This window comes from Hyla sarda, chromosome 6, assembly GCF_029499605.1.
Source record: "Hyla sarda isolate aHylSar1 chromosome 6, aHylSar1.hap1, whole genome shotgun sequence".
NCBI classification, from domain to species: Eukaryota; Metazoa; Chordata; class Amphibia; order Anura; family Hylidae; genus Hyla; species Hyla sarda.
The window spans coordinates 288849153-288862260 of record NC_079194.1 but is presented as its reverse complement, the minus strand read 5'-3'; the positions used below and the strand labels follow the sequence as shown (position 1 = coordinate 288862260).

The 13108-nt window shown below is 46.4% G+C and overlaps 1 long non-coding RNA gene across 2 annotated transcripts in view; it reads left to right on the top strand.

Moving 5' to 3' along the window:
- Positions 1 to 2300: 2300 nt before the first annotated feature.
- Positions 2301 to 13108, top strand: part of LOC130277212 (uncharacterized) — a 133560-nt gene continuing 122752 nt past the window's right edge. Inside the window, exons 1-2 of one of the 2 annotated variants that reach the window (XR_008845400.1) lie at positions 2301 to 2484; positions 8551 to 8657. This is a non-coding gene — a long non-coding RNA (uncharacterized LOC130277212). Of the gene's footprint in view, positions 2485 to 8550; positions 8658 to 9127; positions 9566 to 13108 lie in introns of those variants that run through there. The other variant, XR_008845399.1, reaches the window with a different exon arrangement.

Genomic DNA, 13108 nt, shown 5'->3' with positions numbered 1-13108 from the left:
CATAGTGACGTCACGGCTCCGCCCCCTCCCCATGTGACATCATGCTCCGCCCCCTCCATGCAAGCCTAGGCTTGCATTGAGGGGGCGGAGCGTGACATCACACGGGGGGCGTCCCCGTGATCGCCAGTAATCAGACCCGGAGAGAGCACGCTCCGGTGGGACCCCCGCGATCAGGCATAGGGGATAAGATGTCTGCCGGAGTACCCCTTTAACAGCAATAACATTGTCGGTCTGTCATCTAAGTTTAGGAGGACATCCTATACAGGTGACTGACTGACAACAACTCATCATTACCACTACAGACAATATAAGTGATTACATTACAGTTATATCAGGTGACAACAACCCCCATCATTACCACTACAGACCATATAAGAGATTACATACAGTTATATCAGGTGACTGACAACAACCCCCATCATTATCACTACAGACCATATAAGAGAGTACATACAGTTATATCAGGTGACTGACAACAACCCCCATCATTATCACTACACACAATATAAGAGATTACATACAGTTATATCAGGTGACTGAATACAACCCCCATCATTATCACTACAGACCATATAAGAGATTACATACAGTTATATCAGGTGACTGACAACAACCCCCATCATTATCACTACAGACCATATAAGAGATTACATACAGTTATATCAGGTGACTGACAACAACCCCCATCATTATCACTACAGACCATATAAGAGATTACATACAGTTATATCAGGTGACTGACAACAACCCCCATCATTATCACTACACACAATATAAGAGATTACATACAGTTATATCAGGTGACTGAATACAACCCCCATCATTATCACTACAGACCATATAAGAGATTACATACAGTTATATCAGGTGACTGACAACAACCCCCATCATTACCACTACACACAATATAAGTGATTACATACAGTTATATCAGGTGACTGAATACAACCCCCATCATTATCACTACAGACCATATAAGAGATTACATACAGTTATATCAGGTGACTGACAACAACCCCCATCATTACCACTACACACAATATAAGTGATTACATTACAGTTATATCAGGTGACAACAACCCCCATCATTACCACCAAGGGGCCCGGACCAGGTGCACTATATACAGGGGCCCGGACCAGGTGCACTATATACAGGGGCCCGGACCAGGTGCACTATATGCAGGGGCCTGGACCAGGTGCGCTATATACAGGGGCCCGGACCAGGTGCACTATATACAGGGGCCCGGACCAGGTGCGCTATACACAGGGGCCCGGACCAGGTACACTATATACAGGGGCCCGGACCAGGTGCACTATATGCAGGGGCCTGGACCAGGTGCGCTATATACAGGGGCCCGGACCAGGTGCACTATATACAGGGGCCCGGACCAGGTGCGCTATACACAGGGGCCCGGACCAGGTACACTATATACAGGGGCCCGGACCAGGTGCGCTATACACAGGGGCCCGGACCAGGTGCACTATATACAGGGGCCCGGACCAGGTGCACTATATACAGGGGCCTGGACCAGGTGCGCTATATACAGGGGCCCGGACCAGGTGCACTATACACAGGGGCCCGGACCAGGTGCGCTATACACAGGGGCCCGGACCAGGTGCACTATACACAGGGGCCCGGACCAGGTACACTATATACAGGGGCCTGGACCAGGTGCGCTATATACAGGGGCCCGGACCAGGTGCACTATATACAGGGGCCCGGACCAGGTGCGCTATATACAGGGGCCCGGACCAGGTGCGCTATATACAGGAGCCCGGACCAGGTGCACTATATACAGGGGCCCGGACCAGGTGCACTATATACAGGGGCCCGGACCATGTGCACTATATACAGGGGACCGGACCAGGTGCACTATATACAGGGGCCCAGACCAGGTGCACTATATACAGGGGCCCGGACCAGGTGCGCTATATACAGGGGCCCGGACCAGGTGCACTATATACAGGGGACCATGGCTGCCGGCTGTCACTCTCCTCTTAGGATAAGTTTCCACTTGGTTTTTTTCTGGCAGTTTTTGGATTTCTGCCACTTCAGTTTTTGAGCCAAAGCCAGAAATGTATTCAAAAGGAATAGGACATATAAAGGAAGGACTTACACTTCTCCTCCCTTATGGATCCACTTCTGACTTTGGCTCAAAAACTGCAGTGGCAGAAATCCAAAAACTGCCAGAGAAAAACCAAGTGGAAACCTAGCCTTATACCCCACTGATCATGAGGCCTGTAACCCCCCTCTGCCTGGTCTCTACACTTCCCCACACATACAGGCAGGAAGCTGTACCTGGGCCCCTGTCCTCTCTCCTGGACCCCTCCCCCATCCCTCAGTAAGATGCCCGGCCTCCTGCTGTATACAGGTCGGCAGTCGGGGAATAGCAGGAGGGGAGGGCTGCAGGCTGCACAGTGTAGCTGGGAGCAGAGGTGAAGTAAGGAGTTTGCAGTTGTGGAATCCCCTGGAGCTGTCTAAAAGTAAGTGTGTGTGTGTATATATATATATATATATATATATATATATATATATATATATATATGTGTGTGTGTGTGTGTCACATATCACCTAACTGTGTGTGTGTCTGTAAGTGTTGACATTGTACACATGTAAAGTGCATGTGTCTGTATCTGTGTAACGTGTATGTATTAGTGTATTCCCTGTGTGGGACACTATATGGGCGTATGGGGGCTCTCTTCAGGAGACTGGAGAAGCTAGGTGACACAGTGCAGGGCTCACAGTACTTCCCTAGCTTTATGTGTACTGCCTGTCACCCAGCTTTCCCAGACTTCTGAAGGGAATATCTGTCTGGTGAAGCAGCCACATTGGTTTTGATAAATCTCATTATGTACACAATTTGCGTACTTTACGTCCAGAAGCAGGAGACCGCTGTATACACAGCGGTGTCCTTCTTCTGCAGGGGGGAGATTTATCAAAATCCGTGCAGAGGTAAAGTTGCTGAGTTGTCCATAGCAACCAATCAGATCGCTTCTTTCGTTTTTCACAGGTCTCTTTAAAAATGGAAGAAGGGATCTGGTTGCTATGGGCAACTCAGCAACTTCTCTGAACAGGTTCTGATAAATCTCCCCCAATGTACGTACAGGCTATAGCATTTTCCGACTCCTGTACGTACATTACGCAAAATAGTGTATGCAATGTACGTACAAGAGCGTACATTGCGCAGCAGGCGGCTTGACAATGTCATTTCATCACGCAGCCTGCCGGAGAAGTCCCGCGCCGCTCCGGAGCCTGCTGACAGCCTGGCCTCAGCGCAGTGGATTTTTATATATATATTATTTTTTTTTAGAAAATCTACATGGGGGCAATTTTTACCTATGTGGGGACATTATTTACTAACTGGTGCATTTTTATCCTACTGGAGCATTACCTATGTGGGGGGCATTATTACATAATTGGGGGCATTACCTATGTGGGGGGCATTATTACATAATTGGGGGCATTACCTATGTGAGGGGCATTATTACATAATTGGGGGCATTACCTATGTGAGGGGCATTATTACATAATTGGGGGCATTACCTATGTGAGGGGCATTATTACATAATTGGGGGCATTACCTATGTGAGGGGCATTATTACATAATTGGGGGCATTACCTATGTGAGGGGCATTATTATCTAACTGGGGGCATTACCTACCTGGGGGAAACCCGGGACACTACCTACCTCCATGACCTATATGGGGGAACTATCTACTGGGGTCACTGTATACTGGGGGCATTACCTACCTGAGGGCACAACCTACCAGGGAACACTACCTACTAGGGCCACTATCTACTGGGGGCACTACTCAGCTGGGGGGGCCCAGGCCTGAAGCTGTGTAAGGGGCCCGAAATTTCTGATGGCAGCCCTGATTATCACTACAAACCATAGAAGTGATTACATACAGTTATATCAGGTGACTGACAATGACCCCCATCATTACCACTACAGACCATATAAGTGATTACATACAGTTATATCAGGTGACTGACAATGACCCCCATCATTACCACTACAGACCATATAAGTGATTACATACAGTTATATCAGGTAACGTCTTCTCTAAATGGAATTGGTCACTTTCCTTTTTCTTCTCCATCCAGCCCAGACCGTCGTGATGATTTTTTCCAGCTACTCTCTGCAGATCCTGTTGGAAAAAAAACATTTCAAGCTCCTCATTTTTCCAAGACCTATAATGCCCCAAACCGTAATAATAGGTGACCCTGTAGGTAAATCTGCCAGATAGCCATCAACGGTAGGAAAACCCTATAACCTATGTAGATTGTAGGTAGCCCCCCTATTAGCTTGGTAGTTAGTCCCCATATTAGTTGAGCAGGAGCGTAGTAGATAGTCCCCCAGTTTGGCGGCAGTTCCCCCGCATTAGATAGGCGGCATTTTCCCCGCATTAGGCTGCAGTGTCCCCCACATTAGATAGGCGGCAGTGTCCCCCACATTAGATAGGCGGCAGTGTCCCCCACATTAGATAGGCGGCAGTGTCCCCCACATTAGATAGGCGGCAGTGTCCCCCTCATTAGATAGGCGGCAGTGTCCCCCTCATTAGATAGGCGGCAGTGTCCCCCTCATTAGATAGGCGGCAGTGTCCCCCTCATTAGATAGGCGGCAGTGTCCCCCTCATTAGATAGGCGGCAGTGTCCCCCTCATTAGATAGGCGGCAGTGTCCCCCTCATTAGATAGGCGGCAGTGTCCCCCTCATTAGATAGGCGGCAGTGTCCCCCTCATTAGATAGGCGGCAGTGTCCCCCTCATTAGATAGGCGGCAGTTCCCCCCGCCCCCATTAGATAGGCGGCAGTTCCCCCATCATTAGATAGGAGGCATTTACTGTTAAATGCGGGACTTGCAGGGGCAATTCCGGGACGGCGGGACTTCACCCCAAAAGTGTGAATGTCCCGTTGGATCCGGGACGGTTGGAAGGTATATGAAAGATGATCAAAAAGTCCCATCAAAACAAAGTTATACCAATAAAAACTACAGATCACAGCGCCAAAAATGAGCCCTCAAACAGCCCTGTGTATGTAAAAATAAGATTTATCAAAACCTGTGCAAAGGAAAAGTTGCCCATAGCAACCAATCAGATCGCTTCTTTCATTTTTAACAAGGCCTCTGCAAAATGAAAGAAGCGATCTGGTTGCTATGGGCAACTTTCCTTTGCACAGGTTTTGATAAATCTTTCTTATTTTTACGTACACAGGGCTGTATGAGGGCTCATTTTTGGCGCTGTGATATGTAGTTTTAATCGGTATAACTTTTGTTTTGATGGGACTTTTTGATTTATAAAAACCTGTAGAGGAAAAGTTTCCCAGTTGCCGCCACACCCCGTGACGTCACGACCCCCACAACCAGCGTTCGGAACGAAATGTTCCCAATGCTGGGGCAGCAGAGTGCCCCTTTAAAAGCAAAGAAGGAACCATAGCATGACTATAGAAGTCACAAAGAAGGACAGGTTTCAATAGCCCTCAAAATGGCCGACAGTGGTTGTCTCCCCATTTACTAGATTTTAGCGGGAGCAGCAGCTCTGGACAGGGATCTGGAATTCCCATGGCCCGTCGCCCGGAACATGCAGTTCCAGGCACCGGGCAGGTGAATTTTTCCGGCCCTTAGCCCGGCTTCGGACCTGACAAGCGCGGCGGCGCTCAGCAGTCTGTATGGAGGGGGCTCCTGACTCCGGCCTGCTCCATACTCTGCAGCCCCCGGCTGATTTCAGTAGCCGGGGGCTGCCACTAATAGCCAGCATGCGGCAATCACGGCGGCTGGTTATTAACCCTTTAGATTGCCGCTGTCAAAGCTGACAGCGGAGTCTAAAGGGACATGTGAATGCTCCCTGGTGGGCTAGTGGGGTGGATCGCGAGGGGGCGATCCACTAGAGGTAGCTGGAGGGCTTACCTCTGATTCCCTGGTGTCCGTGGCTCTGTCAGCCTAGTCCAGCCAAGCTCTATCAATAGAGCACACAGATCAAGGGTGTTCAGTAGAACTCTATTGATCTGTATGAGGAATCTAATGATTCCTCCTAAAAGTCTAATAAAGTGTTAAAAAAATAAAATAAAAAAAAGTTTTAATAAAAGTTTAAGACGCACAGTAACCCCTTCCATGTTAAAAGTTCAAATCACCCCCTTTTCCTATATAAAAACATGTAAACATAATAATAATAAACATATTAAGTATCTCTGCGTGCGTAATTGTACAAACTATTAAAATATAACATTATGTATCCCCTACGGTAAATGACGTAAATGTAAAACAAAATGCCAAACCACAGAATTACAATTTTTATAATATCCCAGAAAGAAAGTTAAAAAGCGAATAAAAAGTCAGATCAATACCAAAATGGTACCGATACAAAAAACAGATTATGGCGCAAAAATTGAGCCCTCATACAGCCTGGTATGCGGACATTTTTTAGTAGGTAGCTATGGCTATTATAGGGCGAGGAGAAAAAAACGAGAGTGTAAAAGCGAAAATTGGCGCGGACAAGTGGATCGTCATGAGGGACAAGTAGATTTTGGTCCATTTTAGTCCCGTGGACAAGTATTATTTTTTTTATAAAATTTCCACACCCCTGTCTGAGGCATAAACTGCTGCTCCAATGCCGAGAGTAATGCTGTGCAAGACACATTGGGGGAGATTTATCATAACCTGTCCAGAGGAAAAGTTGCCGAGTTGCCCATAGCAACCAATCAGATAGCTTTCATTTTTTTTAAAGTCTCTGAGAAATGAAAGAAGTGATCTGATTGGTTGCTATGGGCAACTCAGCTACTTTTCCTCTGGACAGGTTTTCATATATCTCCCCCATTGTTTGGAATGTCGGCCATCTGACGGGACGCGTTTCAAGTCTCTCACAGGAATATTTTTATTTTGTCTACAAGATGAGTCCACAGAGGTTATTCGGCTTCTTCTCTGACCAGGACATAGTTGTGGCTTTGATATAATTCTGATATTTTTGCCTGCAGCTCTCACAGTATGTCGGCCAACTATGTGTCCTGAAAGGGCCAAATTACCAGTATTCTAGGAAAGCCAGAGATGAGTCATAAAGATGGATGTCTGCTCCGTCCGCAGATGAAAGGGATTGTTGGATGTGGTCACTGTGTCCCTGTGGGTGTCTGCTGCTAAAGCCTCCTCTGACCTGCAGCTCCCAGACTAGTAGAGGTTCTTTGGAGAAGATCAGCACCAACGTTAAAGGGGTACTCCGGTGGAAAATGTTTTATTTTATTTATTTTTTTAAATCAACTGGTGCCAGAAAGTTAAACAGATTTGTAAATTACTTCTATAACAAAAATCTTAATCCTTCCAGTACTTATTAGCTGCTGAATACTACAGAGGAAATTATTTTCTTTTTGGAACACAGAGCTCTCTGCTGACATCACGAGCACAGTGCTCTCTGCTGACATCTTTGTCCGTTTTAGGAACTGTCGTAGGAGAAAATCCCCATAGATAACATGCTGCTCTGGACAGTTCATAAAATGGACAGAGATGTCAGCAGAGAGCACTGTGGTCATGATGTCAGCAGAGTATAGAGGAAAAAGGAGGAGTATAAACAACGGGGCTCTCCCTCGTATAGTATTTCTAGAATGATAAGTAAATGGTGCAAATACCTACTTTGAGTGGATGCGTAGAGAGGTCAGTAGGGCCTCTGATGTGTGGTTCAGGTTATGCAAAGATAGGATCGTCACAGTGTGCTGCTCTCACCCCTTTTTTCCTTGTTCCTGAGGGAGACGGATAACAAGGTAATGTGGAGTTGCATACTATTACGATGTCAGCACAGAGCACTGTGTTCCAAAAAGAAAACAATTTCAGCAGCTAATAAGTACTGGAAGGATTAAGATTTTTTAAAATGAAGTTATTTAGAAATCTGTTTAACTTTCTGGCACCAGTGGATTTACGGTAATAAAAAACAAAAAAAGAAAAAAAAAAGTTTTCCGCCGGAGTACCCCTTTAAATCCTTAATCACTATTATAGGCAGCATTTTGGTGCACCTGTGAGGCCGGCAACATATCAGCCTACATGGGTGGGGCTCATAGCCTTCCTCCCTCCTCTCATAGTATGTGTGCTTAGACACACTGGGAGCAGGCTAGTCAGACCTAATGCCACTGTAATGGCCCCCTGGCCCCTGGTATTGCCCATACGGCACAGGTAGGTTAGTGTTAGGTCCCGTGACACTTGAGAAACCTTGGCGTTGGTGTGCGGGCTCCGGTATGTCCTTCATATAAGGATATACTGGCTAATGTCTCAATTTTAACATTATTTTGAGGGTTAGTCCTATGTTGCTGTCTACATCCACCACAGTAGTGTAATTATATTTGTGTATTAGTCTATATGTTACATATCCACCCCTTCCCTCTGGTGTAGGATGCCATTGTGGCCTTGTAGTCTCCTGCAGGCATCCCCCATTGTATGCATTTTATGCTGGGGATCGCCCTTAGCAATGGACTACAAGGGCAGGATCTGCTCCCCCAGAATAAATGCACAACTTCATTTGGGGTTGAGCATTTCCTGCCATTTGAAACCATGTTTTTTTCTTGTTGCTCAGCAGCAGTATGACACACTGGGCCACGATGTCACTCCGGGCCAAAAACATACTGCAGCTCAGGAAGAGTAATGCACCCGGGACCGGAACAGGGCACAACGGAAACGCTGGAGGTGAGTACAGTTTTTTTTTTTTCTATAATGTAGTATGGGCATTCTTCTAATGCCTCCCTATTACATCCTCATCCTGTATTATACTCCAGAGCTGTACTCTCTATTCTGCTGGGGGAGTCATTGTATACATACATTACATTACTTATCCTGTACTGATCCTGAGTTATATCCTGTATTAAACTCCAGAGCTGTACTCACTATTCTGCTGGTGGGGTCACTGTGTACATACATTACATTACTTATCCTGTACTGATCCTGAGTTATATCCTGTATTATACTCCAGAGCTGTACTCACTATTCTGCTGGTGAGGTCACTGTGTACATACATTACATTACTTATCCTGTACTGATCCTGAGTTATATCCTGTATTATACCCCAGAGCTGTACTCACTATTCTGCTGGTGAGGTCACTGTGTACATACATTACATTACTTATCCTGTACTGATCCGGAGTTATATTCTGTATTATACTCCAGAGCTGTACTCACTATTCTGCTGGTGAGGTCACTGTGTACATACATTACATTACTTATCCTGTACTGATCCTGAGTTATATCCTGTATTATACTCCAGAGCTGTACTCACTATTCTGCTGGTGGGGTCACTGTGTACGTACATTACATTACTTATCCTGTATTATACTCCAGAGCTGTACTCACTATTCTGCTGGTGAGGTCACTGTGTACATACATTACATTACTTATCCTGTACTGATCTGGAGTTATATCCTGTATTATACTCCAGAGCTGTACTCACTATTCTGCTGGTGAGGTCACTGTGTACATACATTACATTACTTATCCTGTACTGATCCTAAGTTATATTTCATTGTAGTCCAGAGCTGCTGTGGATATAAGAGAAACTGGGGAGCATCACATTAGTCAACTCTGTTTCCTTAGGAGACTAGGTAAGTGACCTGCTGCTGCTTCCATGGAATGTAATGTAATCTGACCTTGAATTTACTGCAATTGATAGATTTTTCACAATGGGTGCAACCCATCGGACAAAATTCTCACTATTTTAGTAAATGTAAGGTCACATTACATTACTTATTCTGCACTGATCCTGAGTTATATCCTGTATTATACTCCAGAGCTGTACTCACTATTCTGCTGGTGAGGTCACTGTGTACATACATTACTTATCCTGTACTGACCCTGAGTTATATCCTGTATTATACTCCAGAGCTGCACTCACTATTCTGCTGGTGAGGTCACTGTGTACATACATTACATTACTTATCCTGTACTGATCCTGAGTTATATCCTGTATTATACCCCAGAGCTGTACTCACTATTCTGCTGGTGAGGTCACAGTGTACATACATTACATTACTTATCCTGTACTGATCCTGAGTTATATTCTGTATTATACCCCAGAGCTGTACTCACTATTCTGCTCGTGAGGTCACTGTGTACATACATTACACTACTTATCCTGTACTGATCCTGAGTTATATCCTGTATTATACCCCAGAGCTGTACTCACTATTCTGCTGGTTAGGTCACTGTGTACATACATTACATTACTTATCCTGTACTGATCCTGAGTTATATGCTGTATTATACTCCAGAGCTGTACTCACTATTCTGCTGGTGAGGTCACTGTGTACATACATTACATTACTTATCCTGTACTGATCCTGAGTTATATCCTGTATTATACTCCAGAGCTGTACTCACTATTCTGCTGGTGAGGTCACCTGTACTGATCCTGAGTTAATATCTTTATATCCTTTTGTTCTTTTTGGGGGGGGGGGTGCAATTTTCTGGGCTTGCCTCGGGCACAAAAGGAGCTAGCTACGGCTCTGCGTGGAACAACATCTGCTGGTGGTGCCCCCAGAGGCATAACTTGTAACTGCTGGGCCCTGATGCAAAATCTGCAACTGGGCCCCATGTGCCAATTATAATAACCTTTTATGGGGCAGATGTGCTTTAGGCACCAGGGCCCCTGGTGCAACTGCTACCTCTGCACCAGTCCTGAGGGAGGCAGGAACACAGAAGGAGGCAGCCGATTGGTCAGCGCGCACCTACCCAGCACAGTTATAGAAAGATAACACCTTTATAGAAATATGAGTAGTATTTGAACACTGGTGCTTGTGGAATTATATGGATAGCTGCTATGACACACACTAGTGGTTCCCTGCTGAGCCACTGAAAGGTGAATACAGTGATTCCTCAACTTACAATGGCCTCAACATACAATAGTTTCAACATACAATGGTCTTTTCTGGACCATTGTAACTTGAAACCAGACTCAACATACAATGTACGGACAGTCCAGATCTGTGACACGTGTCAATGGCTGGAAGAACCGACCAATCAGAATGGGCATCTTACTGGTTAAACCCCTGTATTACTGAAGTGTATGCACTGACTGGTGTCTGGTAGCGCCCCCTACAGTACAGGGAGGTATTACATGTTCTGTACTACTCTTTACCTGTATTACTGAAGTGTATGCACTGACTGATGTCTGGTAGCGCCCCCTACAGTACAGGGAGGTATTACATGTTCTGTACTCTTTACCTGTACCAGGGTTAGCTGCTCCTTTGGACACCAGGTGAGGGCGGCTCCATTTTACATTTTTAGGACATTGTGTACTGTACAGGACCCTGAAGAAGCTTCTGTCCTCTACATAGACCAGCATTTCCCAACCAGGGTGCCTCCAGCTGTTGCAAAACTACAACTTCCGGCATGCCCGGACAGCCGAAGGCTGTCCGGGCATGCCGGGAGTTGTAGTTTTGCAACAGCTGGAGGCACCCTGGTTTGGAAACACTGGCATAGACAGTGATTACAGCTCCCAGCAGATCTTTCTTACTTTTATATGTAAGGATTTGCTTTATCTATATTAATTATCTACTTATTTTTCTTTAATCCTCACTTTTTCCTATTTTCGGATGACATTTTGGTGGCTTCAGAACCAATTACCAGGTTTCCATAGAGTTCTGGTTTCAACATACAATGGTCGTCCTGGAACCGATTAATATTGTAACTTGAGGGACCACTGTATGTCTAAAAGGGCCCAATATGATTTGTGGTGTCAGCGCTTTAATGAAATATCGTAAGTATAAATAATCTACAGTGGGTGGCTAATATACGGATTGCAATTGATATGGTTGTCTATAGTGTGCACAGGGATCTGTTCTGCTCCTATGGGCCCAGGGATAGAACGTGTGTACCGATCTACGTCACTGTGATGGGGTGATACGAACACTACTTTAATCCGCTATTATATCGGAATACTGTCGGTGATTTAGTGAGGGTATTGTATCACTTACTTTATTCGTGTGGCGTTTCAATGATAAGTGTCTTTATTTCTGTCCTTTTCTGCGAGGGTTGCGGTTTTTGAGGTGGCGCGTGTCAGGAGACTGCCCCGGCCGGCGGCGTCTGCACAGTTTGCGCTCTGGTGGAAAAAGTTTTAATGACTTACGGCTGCTAGTGACGTCGCTACATTTCGGAAATGACTATTTCCGTAAAGAAGTTATCACCTATCTAAAGGATCGCGGGTGTCCGACTACTGGGACTACCACTGATCTAAATGAATAGAGGACAAATGTTTTCCAAATAGAACAGCAGTGCCAGGGGTCAAGTCCTGGGGAAAAAAAAGTGTGGGAACTCACCCAAGATTTCCACTTAAAGGGGTACTCCGCCCCTAGACATCTTATCCCCTATCCCCACAATCTCCCTGCTGCACCTGGAATTCGTTTAGAGCATTGGGTGCAGCACTGGAGGCTCGTGACGTCACGGCCACAGCCCCTCAATGCAAGTCTATGGGAGGGGGCATGGCCATGATGTCACGAGCCTCTGCCCCCCTTCGCCAGTCATAGGGGATATGATGTCTAGGGGCAGAGTACCCCTTTAAGGGCTGGTCCTGCAGGACTCCTGCTAATGGGAGCTGAGTTCCTGCTTTGGAAAAAGTGCAGGAACTCCGTTCCCATTAGTTCCTGCAGGACTTGAGCAGTGCGCATGTTTCGGCCAGTGCTCAGTCCTGTATTGGCCTTCCGCAGTGCTCCCACCAATCCAGCCGTTAGCTTTACGAGGGGCACTCCGGTGCTCCAGCGTTCTGAACATTTTGTTGAGAATGCTCGGCGCTGGAGGCCGTGATTGTGACGTCACGGCCACGCCCCTCGGGACGTTACGTCATTCCCCCCTCCATTCACGTCTATGGGTGGGGGCATTTCGGTCGACACGGCGTAACGTCACGAGGGGGCGTGGCTGTAACGTCACGACCACTGCCGCAGGAACCCGGGATTTGTTAAGAACGCCATGAGTTGCGGGAGATCGCGGTGGGCCCCGGCAGCGGGACCCCTGCGATCAGACAACTTACCCCTAATCCTTTGGTTGCACTGTGAGAAGGAATGGGGGGGGGGAGGCCCCGAGGCCCCAGAAAACAGACATTTGTCGCCTATCAGTTGGGGGAAAAGCCTTATAATATATATTGGGGTCTTCTG